We start from the raw sequence: 11,641 nt of genomic DNA, 5'->3' as shown, positions 1-11,641 counted from the left end.
CTGGCGCATCTTTTAGTTTCTGCCTGAGGCTGAATGTGGGGTGCATGGGCTCTTTCAGCTCTATTCTGTACTCTGGTGAGAGCTTCTCTATCCCATGGAAGACATCCTCAAACTCTTCTTCAACTGCTTTGGTGTCCAATGAACGCACCATCTTGATGAGACCAAGAGCTTGACACACTTTTAACCCAACAATGGGTGCTGTTTTCCCTGGTACTGCTACAAATTATATCTTTTCCAATTTGTTATTTACCCATACATTTAGTTCACATATACCTCTAGTGGTAACATACTCACCACCGTAAGCCTGGAGTTTCACCCATTTACACTCCACAATCTGTGGCTTTTCTTTTAGAGCTTTTATCACTGTTTCTGGCAACACATTGTCTTGTGCACCAGTGGCCAACTTAAAAGTAATAAATGTCCCATTTTCTTTCAGATTGACAGTTCAATTGTTTTCTACTGCAACAATGTCCACTGCTCCGAAAAAGAAGCTAGTGGTGTGGTCACCGTCCTCTTTGTGCATACTGTGCTGGTGCTTGAAAACTCTTGCAAAGTGATGTAATCAATTTCATGTCTTGTGCCTTTTCCCATATGCTGGGCATTGTATTGACTGTCACAGATTGTACAGCTTAATGTACTGTTTTTGCTGGACTCTGAGCTCCACATGCCTTTCTGCCTCAGGTTTCTTTTCTTGTTATATTTTGGATTCTCTATCATGTCTACAGTATCAGAGCACTGTCCATGCTCCATAAGCTTCATTCTGGACTGAGGGATTTCTGCTTCTTGGCAAATTCTAATTGCTTTGTCAAGTGTTAATTCTGGTCTTTTAGTAGTCTCTCTCTGAGACGTTTGTTCCAGATCCCAATCCCAATCTGGTCTCTTAATAAGGATTCAATGCCCTGTGGTGGGATAGGTTCTCACCCTGGTCAGGAAAGGATTAAAGAGCTCTCTGGGAATGATCAGCCTCAACCTGTTGTACCTATGGGGCCTGTTGCAGCAGGATAGGGGAGGCTCCTTAAAAGGGAGGATCCCAGCCCAGTGCAGGTGGCGCTTAGAAGCAGGGGCATGCGCAGGAATTTAAATTTGACTGCTTGGGGAGGGGCACGTTAAACACCCACATATCATATACATTAAACCCTATTGACACATGCACATACATCATATGCATAGAAATACACAGCAGTACACTCACCATTTCAATGAAAATCCATGTGCTGTGGAGCCATCTAAATAAATGTATCCACAAGTACTTGGCTGCGGTGGGGTCAGACAGCTCCTCTGGCCCCGAAGCCACAGCAGAGAGAGAGAGAGAGAGAGAGAGAGAGTGCGCTCCTCTGGCCCTGGGGCCATGGTGAGGAGAGAGAGAGAGAGAGAGAGAGAGAGAGAGAGCGCGCTCCTCTGGCCATGGGGCCCGAGCTGTGCCCCCACAGAACTCCAGGGCTGGAGGAGCTGTCAGCTCCCATCACGGCCCGGGGGCTGGAGGAGCTCCCTCTCCCTGCTGCAGCCCCGGTGCCAGAGGAACTCTGTGACCCTGCTACAGCTAGGGTTACCACCTGGCCGGTATTTGACCGGACTGGATGTTTTTTTATGGATTTGTCAGTTGCCAGAAAAATAATTTAATCTGCTGTTTTTTTTTTGTTTGTTTTTTTTTTTACGTGGATCTAAAGATTTGCATTACTATCACAATATACTGGGATATCTAATGTTAAAAGTTTCTGCATACAGCTAAAGATGCTGCTGTGTTCCCAGTTCTGCAGTTTAAGCGATAACAAGTGCACTGCACATGTGTGAGAGAGGGGTCTGAGTCGTGTGAGTGAGGAGAATGGATGGTTGCGGAGTTGCCTTGTGATTGGGGGGTTAGGGTTGTGGCAGGCTTGCCTTGTGGTGGGGAGGGATGCCAGGTTTTTTGCATTTCAAATGTGGTAACCCTAGCTGAAGCCGGAAAGTCGGAAGAGTTCTGTGCCCCCGCAGATTAATGGGGGGCCGTGCTCCTGCTTGCCCCCATTTGTGCACACCCCTGCTTGGAGGGAAGCAGAGCTAGAGCTCTCTAGCCCCACAGAGCACAGCTGCTTACTCAAAAAGCTGCTGAAGTGCCTCTGCCACCTGAGCCCTCTGGAGAGGTGTTGAGGGACCATCTTCACTTTCCTTTTCATTTGAGCCCCGAGTGCTCGAACTGGGGCTCTCAGACTGCAGGGGTTAGGAAGCCAGCCACCTTCACAGCACATGCAGAGAAAAGTGAGGTGAGCCCAACTGTTTTGTGGCTGCAGAATTACTTTGTTTGCCTTTTTATTTGTCTGGACTGTGGTCATGCTCGGAAGTGGGGCAGCCGGCTCCCTAAGACATACAGCCAGGAAACTGTATCCTGCACACCAAACAGGCACAACAGCAACCCCTTCAGCCAGAAAGGATGGGAGAGGTGTCCACCCTCATCCCATGAAGGTGCCCCAGAGTTACAATCCAAGGTACCCCCCAAAATTGCATGACTGGCTCTTTCAGCCTTAGATGAGTCACAAATTCTTCTATGGTTTCACCTTCTTTTTGTACTCTTTGTTTTAAAAAAAAAAAAAAAAACCTCGTATGTTTCAATTTTGCATTAAGTGTATTACTCCTCAAATTTCTGTAATACATTTTCTAGTTAGCCTCCTCTACCTGAAGTAACTGAAAACTGTTAAACACATCAAATACTTCAGGATCAGATATTGTCAAAAATAAAGCTACTTTCAGATTGTCTTCCTTGTTTCTGGAACCCATTACGTGTGTACGTACGTACGTACGCACGCACACACACACTGAAGCGCTGTTTAAACCAGTTGTTTTCCAGCCCAGAAAGACACATAACGCTTATGAAGTTGATACAATAGTTTCTATAAACGTTCTATTTTGATATTGTTAGAACAAAATGCTTTGATTTTTCATTTCAAAGTACTTTTTTCAAATTTATTATAATTGTTTTAGAAAGCAGAAATCATAGAATCATAGAATATCAGGGTTGGAAGGGACCTCAGGAGGTCATCTAGTCCAACCCCCTGCTCAAAGCAGGACCAATCCCCAGGCAGATTTTTGCCCCAGATCCCTAAATGGCCCCCTCAAGGATTGAACTCACAACCCTCAGTTTAGCAGGTCAATGCTCAAACCACTGAGCTATCCCTCCCCCCCTCACCCCGTCTTCACCCACAACTACTTCACATTTGGGGACAATGTATACCTTCAAGTCAGCGGCACTGCTATGGATACCCGCATGGTCCTACACTATGCCAACATTTTTATGACTGACTTAGAAGAACGCTTCCTCAGTTCTCGTCCCCTAACGTCCCTACTCTACTTGCGCTACATGGATGACATCTTCATCATCTGGACCCAAGGAAAAGAAGCCCTTGAGGAATTCCACCAGGATTTCAACAATTTCAAAATGAAACATTTTGATTTTGTTGAAACAAAACATTTTGATCAATCCAAGACAAAAAAAAAATTCCTCCGATTTGAAATGAAGCCAAATTTTGAAATCCTTCTAAATGGAACAGTCATCATCCAGCCAGCTCTAAGAGATTTAGGGTATCACAAGTTCATGCCTTTTTATGTTACAAGCTGAGCATATCAGCACCCACCGTTTTGTAATTCTCCTTCATATGTTCTCAATGAGAAATTCAAATGCATGTACAAGTCTTTTTCAAACCCACTCTTCTTCCCTTCTGGTTTGATGTGTAAATCTGCTTGCACATGTGTGTACTCATATGTTTACATATCGTTCATTTGTCAGAAAATTCACATAACATTTTTAGATGCGCATATGGTGCATCTAAAAACCATTTTGAAAATTCAACATACAAAGTTTTGAAACTGTTCATCTTTTGTAATGACTTTACGAGATAAAATCCTTTTTAGCCATCTTTGAATTACAAGAGACAGCAACGCAGAATCTGATATTTGATGAACTTCTTAGAAATATCATTGAACTGGTGCAAATAATTTAGTATGAATCATAGAACTGGAAGGGACCTCGAGAGGTCATCTAGTCCAGTCCCCTGCACTCGTGGCAGGACTAAGTATTATCTGGACCATTCCTGACAGGTGTTTGTCTAACCTGCTCTTAAAAATCTCCAATGCTGGAGATTCCACAACCTCCCTAAAAATGAATATGACTGACTGGTTCAAAATACAAGATAACTGATATTTCTAAATAGTAGAATCCTCAAAAATATCTATACAATCTATAAGTATATACATAAAAGTATAGCTTAAAAATCAAAATGAAGGATGTCGAGGCAAGGCTGAGATATTCATTCAAGTAAGTACATGACTCTGATTTGCAGTTATCTCCTGTGACAATTAAAGTAGATTTAGCAAGGTACTATTCTGCTTTCTCCCCACATTTAAATGTCTTTGAAATGGAAAGTCCCAAGAAACAAGTATTTATTGATATCTGTGTGTAGTGGTGTTGTAGCCATGTTCTTTCTCTAATATCCGGAGACCAAAGTGGGTGAGGTAGTATCTTTGAATGGACCAGCTTCTGTTGGTGAGAGAGACTAAAAGCTTGTCTCTCTCACCAACAGAATTCGGTCCAATAAAAGATATTACCTCACCCCACCTTCTCTCTTTATTGATAGCGGTCATATAAGTTAATTAACAGCCATAGCTGTGCTTAATCCTGTTTTTTCTGTTTGACCAACTAACAGTTTTAAATTCTGAGAAAGTTAATCACTACCACTCAGGACTAAAAATTAACTCTTACGTGCAAAGTATCAATGTGCTACTATCAGCATTTAATCACTCACGGAAATGTAACTACAGGCAGTATGGACCTAACCCTATAAGGTGCCTAGCAGTTCCCACAGAGTTCAGTGGGATCATAGGGCACTCAGCACCTCTTGAAGTACCCAGAAATGTGCAGGATCAGATTCCAAGTGAACATGGGGTCCCCAAGTGATAGGTCAATGTTGGATGATATAGGGCCCAATCCAGCTCCTATTAAATTCAATGAAAAACTCCCGTTATTCAGACAGAAGTTGGATTGGACCCATAGTGACTATCATATTAAAATGATGGAAATGTAATTAAACATACCTTGTCTCTTTTCTTTGTGCTCGTAGAAGTGTGCAGTTTGAGTGATATCAGTCATTCACATCTGCATCTATTTAAGCAGCTCTATATCCATTGTATCTGCAAATGAAGGAAGGAGTGACCCATTTTCAATTATATTAAAAATAAATCATAAATTATTTTTCAACAAATAAATTCTGTAGTGAGAAATTACCATGTGTTCCCTTGAAATCTGCACTCTGCTGTGAAAAAGAGCAGCATTAAGGACCGGCCTCAATGGGACAAACACTAAGGATGAAAAAGAAGTGGGGTAGTGACTTCCCATACATTTGCTGAAGCTGCTCTTCTTCTTTTCCCTGTCACACTTAGTTTTTATAATTTAGCTAAAAAGGCTGATCTGTTACCTCTAATCTGAAATCCATGTTTCAGGAATATTCATATGACCCACCAAAGCAAATCAAAAGGGGTACAAACATGGCAAATCAAAATTTATTTTCTAAGTCAACAAAAGTCACACTATTTACCCAGATTTCATTTCTCATCTATCCTCCCCATCCCACTTCCCACAACTAAAAAAATGACAAGTCTCATGGCTACAGCAGGAGTGAGATCCTGGCTTTACTGAAGTTAATGGCAAAACTTCCATTGACTTTAGTAGAACCAGGATTTCATCCTACATGTTCCCAAATATGCCTATGAGGCCTATTTCAAAATGTATTTGTACAAATAAAATGTAGAGACACAGGGCTTTGGGCACGTGACCACAAAAGTGCAATTCTGTATATACCAGTTCACATGGGCCAAATAATAAATGTGTGCCCCAACAGGTGATTTCTCTACTACATTGTTCATAGGCAGTATATGACACTATCTGTATTGTTATTCACACACAAATTTATAAGGGAACATGTTGTGCAAATGAAATATGATTTTGACTAAAACATTTCCCTACTCTGTTATTTTGCACAGTACAGTATAATCAATGCATGCTGAAATCTACGTTGTATGTTACTGTTTTGTATATACCATACATAGACACAACAAGACCTTATAGCATGTTAGCTTGAATTTTAATCAACATTTCTGTAGTGCATAATCATTGGATGAACAGAACAGTAATCTCTGAAGGGCCATTGTTTAGCACTAGTATATAAAGCAGTATTAATATCAACATTATCTCATTTGTCATGGGAGAAAATCTTAACCACATTCAAAATCAGTTCTGTGAAGGCACATATTAAAATGTTGTATCATAAATATCAGATACCACAGTGATTACTATGGAAAAAGAACCAAAACAGAATTGAAGCAGACTAGAATGTTTGTTACAATACACTTATATTGCAGAGGAATATTTTGCTATATTTAACAAATACCTGAGTAAATATAGGTTTGCACATAGAAGGCAATATAATCTGAAATACAGTAACAACCTGTATCAACCAGCTACATCAAGCTGTTACTTACAAATAAGGATAAACCTTTAAATATTTGTCTCTATTATCCTTTTTTTTTTTGCCATGGATGCTAGTTTTACCATCTAGCTACAAGGAACAATGTCATATGCTTATGTATACAATGGATCTGGAATGCATTACAGCATGACAAAAATATGTTCATGTGCATTTACTGTTGCAACTTTGGAGCTGTGGAGTGTTGGTAGAGGAAGAAAGGGTAGAGTTACTTTCTATGGAAGTCGATGTAAAAGAATTATCTCTAGAAATATACTTTTGAATCTGAATCGTGAAGCAAGCTGGAGAGGTGACTTCTGCAGACCACTGGAAGCTTGCTGCTAAAACGAACTATGTATAGTGGAACTTACGCTCTGTAAAATATGGATGATGAATTCTTAGTGATTGGAAACTTGATTATTTTAGCTACATGAATGGAACATGCTGACCTAGAAGTTATATTTGTCCATTTTTGCACCAATAAATACTTCAACATCACCATATTATTTGGGTTGTATGGAATGAGTTTTGGGGAGTATTTAACACAAAGGATAGAGAATATATATATATATATATTATATATATAAAATAAAACATAAAAGGGGGTAAATTAAATGGTGAAATGAGACTAAACTATAAATGTAATTATTGTACAGACATTGCAAGGATGGATGACTGCTTTTTCACTGGGTGATTGTCCTTACTGCTAGCTACTTGAGACTAATCAGTTACTTGTTTTTTGTGGGCAAAAATTACACTATTATATTTTTCCCAATAAAATAATATACATTCACAGAGAGCACTGTGCAGAATATCATCTTTTTAACAACTAAATATGTTTTGAAGTGTTAGGAGTGATTCTTTCCCAAGATTATAGTGGGTGATCATAATAAACTAATGGATGCTGAAATTCATCACTGAAAGGAATGGAGGAGGAAATTTGCAATATTGCCTTGTGAACAGTGCAAAGGAGGATGGTTCGCAACTATGCCTGATAGTCTATTGTTGAAGGATTTCAGTTAAGAGATTTATCATACTGACTACTATTGTAGCTAGGGTGACCAGATGTCCCGATTTTATAGGAACAGTCCTGATTTTGGGGTCTTTTTCTTATATAGGCTCCTATTGCCCCCACCCCCTGTCCCGATTTTTCACACTTGCTGTCTGGTCACCCTAATTGCAACTCAATAACTAAACAGGAGATACCAGAATTGAGAAATACACTGCATTAGGTCTTTTACAACTTTTCTGAGGCTACGTCTTCACTACAGGGGGGGGTCGATTTAAGATACGCAAATTCAGCTACACGAATAGCGTAGCTGAATTCGACGTATCGCAGCCGACTTACCCCGCTGTAAGGACGGTGGCAAAATCGACCTCCGCGGCTTCCCGTCGACGGCTCTTACTCCCATCTTCGCTGGTGGAGTAAGAGCGTCGATTCGGGGATTGATTGTCGCGTCCCGACGGGACGCGATAAATCGATCCCCGAGAGGTCGATTTCTACCCGCCGATTCAGGCGGGTAGTGTAGACCTAGCCTGAGAGTCTATGGAGTTGATTAGTTCTCAAAAGCACACTACTGCCATCTGCTGCATCTAATGAGCAACAAACTCATTATTTAGATTTAGCTGTTTAGATTCTGTTTGGGAGAACAGAATAACAAAGATGCTGGATGCTGTTGGTTGCTTGCTTTTTTGAAAGACACACTAAAATCTAAAATGTGGTTTGCTAACGAAAGGTACACGATGAGTATTCACTCATCAAATGTGTAGCAAAATACCTCATTGTTGTATGTGGCAGGTGGCTACTTTGCATAATTTTAGAAATTTAGATTATAATTCAGTCCTGATGAGAGGATCATTGTCTGCTGATTACCTATTCCTGGTGGCCAAGATCAAAGACCCAGGCTATACAAAGAAAAGGCTGAACTATTCATGGTAGTTCTAGTTCTGAGACAGTTAAGAACTTGTAACCATAGGGAAAACCCAGTTGTGGGTTTTGAAAGACTGACACCTACCAGAGCCTGAGGTTGGAGTTGGGGCAATCTCTGGCAAGCTTTTTAGCATGTGTGTAGGTTCTTTTATTGTTTTCAATAGGTTTTCTCTGTAATTTTATTTCACTCTAAGAATAAATGTGGTTTAGAGATAGTTGTATGGTAACTTGTAACTGCTTGCAATTACAGCTGTTGATAGTCTTCAAAGAGAAAGCAAAGCACAGATGCTAGTCTGTTTAGGCAGTGTCTTGCTGGGAATATCACAGTGTAGGTAGGGAACTGTGCAGCCTGGAAAAACCCATGGTCAGGAGGGAGAGACACGGGTCTCCACTCAAGAAAGTTGACAGCTGAGGAGCCAGGAGCCTAAAGTGAGTGCTTTTGCTGGACTGGGGGTGGAGTGGGAAGAGGGAGAAATACAAGTGCAGTTGCCCTGAACTATGACAAAGAAAATAATGGATAGCATAGCCATTTAGAATGAATTTATAAAACCTATCACTGGATGCTTCATTGCTAGCAGCTGAGGAAGGTAATTTTGCGCTATAGCTATGGGAATATCAGGAGCACGCATCCACATGTTGATGTATCACAATAGTTTATATCTGAATATTAATCTACACTTTGCAGTGTTAATGGATATTCCAAAGACAGGCAAATGAAACTGATTCATTACTACAGAAGGGGATTTGAATTAGGAGCTTTTCCAAACGCATCTGATCTCCAACATGTGCAACTACAGATCTGATAACTTGCATATTTAGCTCTTGTATATCTGTGTGATAGGTTCTACATGGAACCTCCAATTTCTGCCATCAGGTGAGATGCTGCAGAGATAACAACCAGAATATACAGATTGCTTAGTTGTTGTTGGATTTGGTGATGTACCAGTTTGTTTTTGTCTCAACTGAAATAGATCATAGAATATCAGGGTTGGAAGGGACCTCAGGAGGTCATCTAGTCCAACCCCCTGCTCAAAGCAGGGCCAATCCCCAGACAGATTTTTGCCCCAGATCCCTAAATGGCCCCTTCAAGGATTGAACTCACAACCCTGGGTTTAGCAGGCCACTGAGCTATGAAAAAAGTGACAAACAGTTAAGAACTGGGATCTGGTTTTGATACCATTTTATTAAACCATAATGACTCCATTACGAGGTACCCCAACCCTATATAATGGGAAGTTTCAGCAACTGCTGAAATACAGACACAAAGAAAGGTCTGGCTTTTTTTTTTAAAACATGCTCTTTGACTTTTGAGTGGCTGCTTCCCAAGAGGCCAGATACATATTTTTATTGTGTATTGTGATCCTAGAGGCACCAAGAAGGATTGCATTGTGTGTAGAGCCTGTATACACACATGAGTAACTATGACTACTAGTACCTGTATCAATTGCAAGGATGATAAGTGTGCTTAACTTCTAAGATGGTATGTTAGAGCAGGGGTGGCCAACCTGTGGCTCCAGAGCCACATGCAGCTCTTCACAAGTTAATATGTGGCTCCTTGTATAGGCACCGACTCCGGGGCTGGAGCTACAGCTGCCAACTATCCAATGTGCTAGGGGATGCTCACTGCTCAACCCCTGGCTCTGCCACAGGCCCTGCTCCCACTCCATCCCTTCCCACCCCCTCCCTGCCATGCCCTTGCTCCTGCCCAGAGCCTCCTGCGTGCCACGAAACAGCTGACCGGGGAGGGTGGGAGAGGTGCTGATCGATGGGGCTGTTGACGTATTACTGTGGCTCTTTGGCAATGTACATTGGTAAATTCTGGCTCCTTCTCAGGCTCAGGTTGGCCACCCCCCTTTGTTACTCTAACACGGATCACAGACAGTTTGCCTCACCCCTGTGGATGAGGATGTTGAATCAGGCCAATGGTTAGAATTCATTGAGACCAGATGGGCCTATCTGCTCAAAAATGGAGCAGCTGTCATGGATATGTCCTGCTGGATGTTCCTGCTGACTGGGAGAACAAAAAAAGTTTAAACAATGTGCAAAGAGAACCAGAATGAGAGACCCTCAGACAAACAAGGGGTGAAGAACAGTAGGGTGGGGACCAGGTGGGTCACCAGAAGATCTGGACTTGCCAGAATGTAAATTGGTTCTATTCTGTTCCTGTAACTTAACAGGATAGCTTATTTAACTTAACTTGTAGCAAAGCATAAGGTTAGATAAAACTAAATACACCAGGAGACTGTTGTTTTAAAATACCTTTTTCCCTTCTAATGCCTTATTCCAACTACTATTTTTTTTTAAAGAATGCTGCGGGTCTACATTACTAGTCAAAGGTTCCTGAAGGGAGGAAATGCAGGTGCCCAAAACCCAGTCAGACCTGCAGAGCAATACGTGATTGGTGTACACAGAGTAGTCTGTATCTCGGTCCCGGTCCAACAGTTTAAGAAGATTCCACCCCAAAAGAGGTAAGGACAAGAGACTCAAGACTTGAGGTGGGTGCTCTTGGCAATGCAAAAAGGGACAAAGGTGTAGCTAGTGCCATAATTATAACAAAACACACACACACAGGCTTTTGCCTCCTTTCTTTCAATGCTATTTAGCTAATATTTAGAAAACCACCACCTCAGTATAAACGTTCGATTCCAAGGAGGAAAAATGTAGCAGCCGTAGAAGCTTCCAACCATCCTGACCAGGCTCCATTCCAAGTTTTGGATTTCCTGCACATGCCCAGATCCTGCACTCAGACTTGTGTAGAAGTATGTAGTTCCAGACCGTCTTAACAATAGATATCACCTCTTCCTCCTCCCCCCCAGAGAGACACGTCAAATGTAGTGTCTACCACCCTGTACAGAGCACATCTGTCCAGGACTATAGAATTCCTCTGGGATATTTGGACAGAGAGGATGCCCTGCTGGAAATGTTCTGGGTGTGGAAACCCTCCTCTTGTGTGTGTGAGAGAGAATATGGGGTAAGAGTTGTTAGCACCGGTATAGCCAGGCATTGAAACAGGAAGTACACGCGGAGCAGTTTATGACCAGAATTCAGTCATGCACACGTGCAAGGCAGTAACTTGGAAAGAGGCCCCCGGGCCCCCAGCAAATGCACAGCGTTTTGAGATCCATTCTGTGCAAAATATGCGGCCACAGGCGCTGGGCACAAACAATTCACCTTCTGTAGGTGTGACAATGGCCCCAGCGCACCGCACTTCGCTCGGCCTGTT

This window comes from Emys orbicularis, chromosome 1, assembly GCF_028017835.1.
Source record: "Emys orbicularis isolate rEmyOrb1 chromosome 1, rEmyOrb1.hap1, whole genome shotgun sequence".
Classification (NCBI taxonomy): Eukaryota; Metazoa; Chordata; order Testudines; family Emydidae; genus Emys; species Emys orbicularis.
This window is presented reverse-complemented; position numbering follows the sequence as displayed.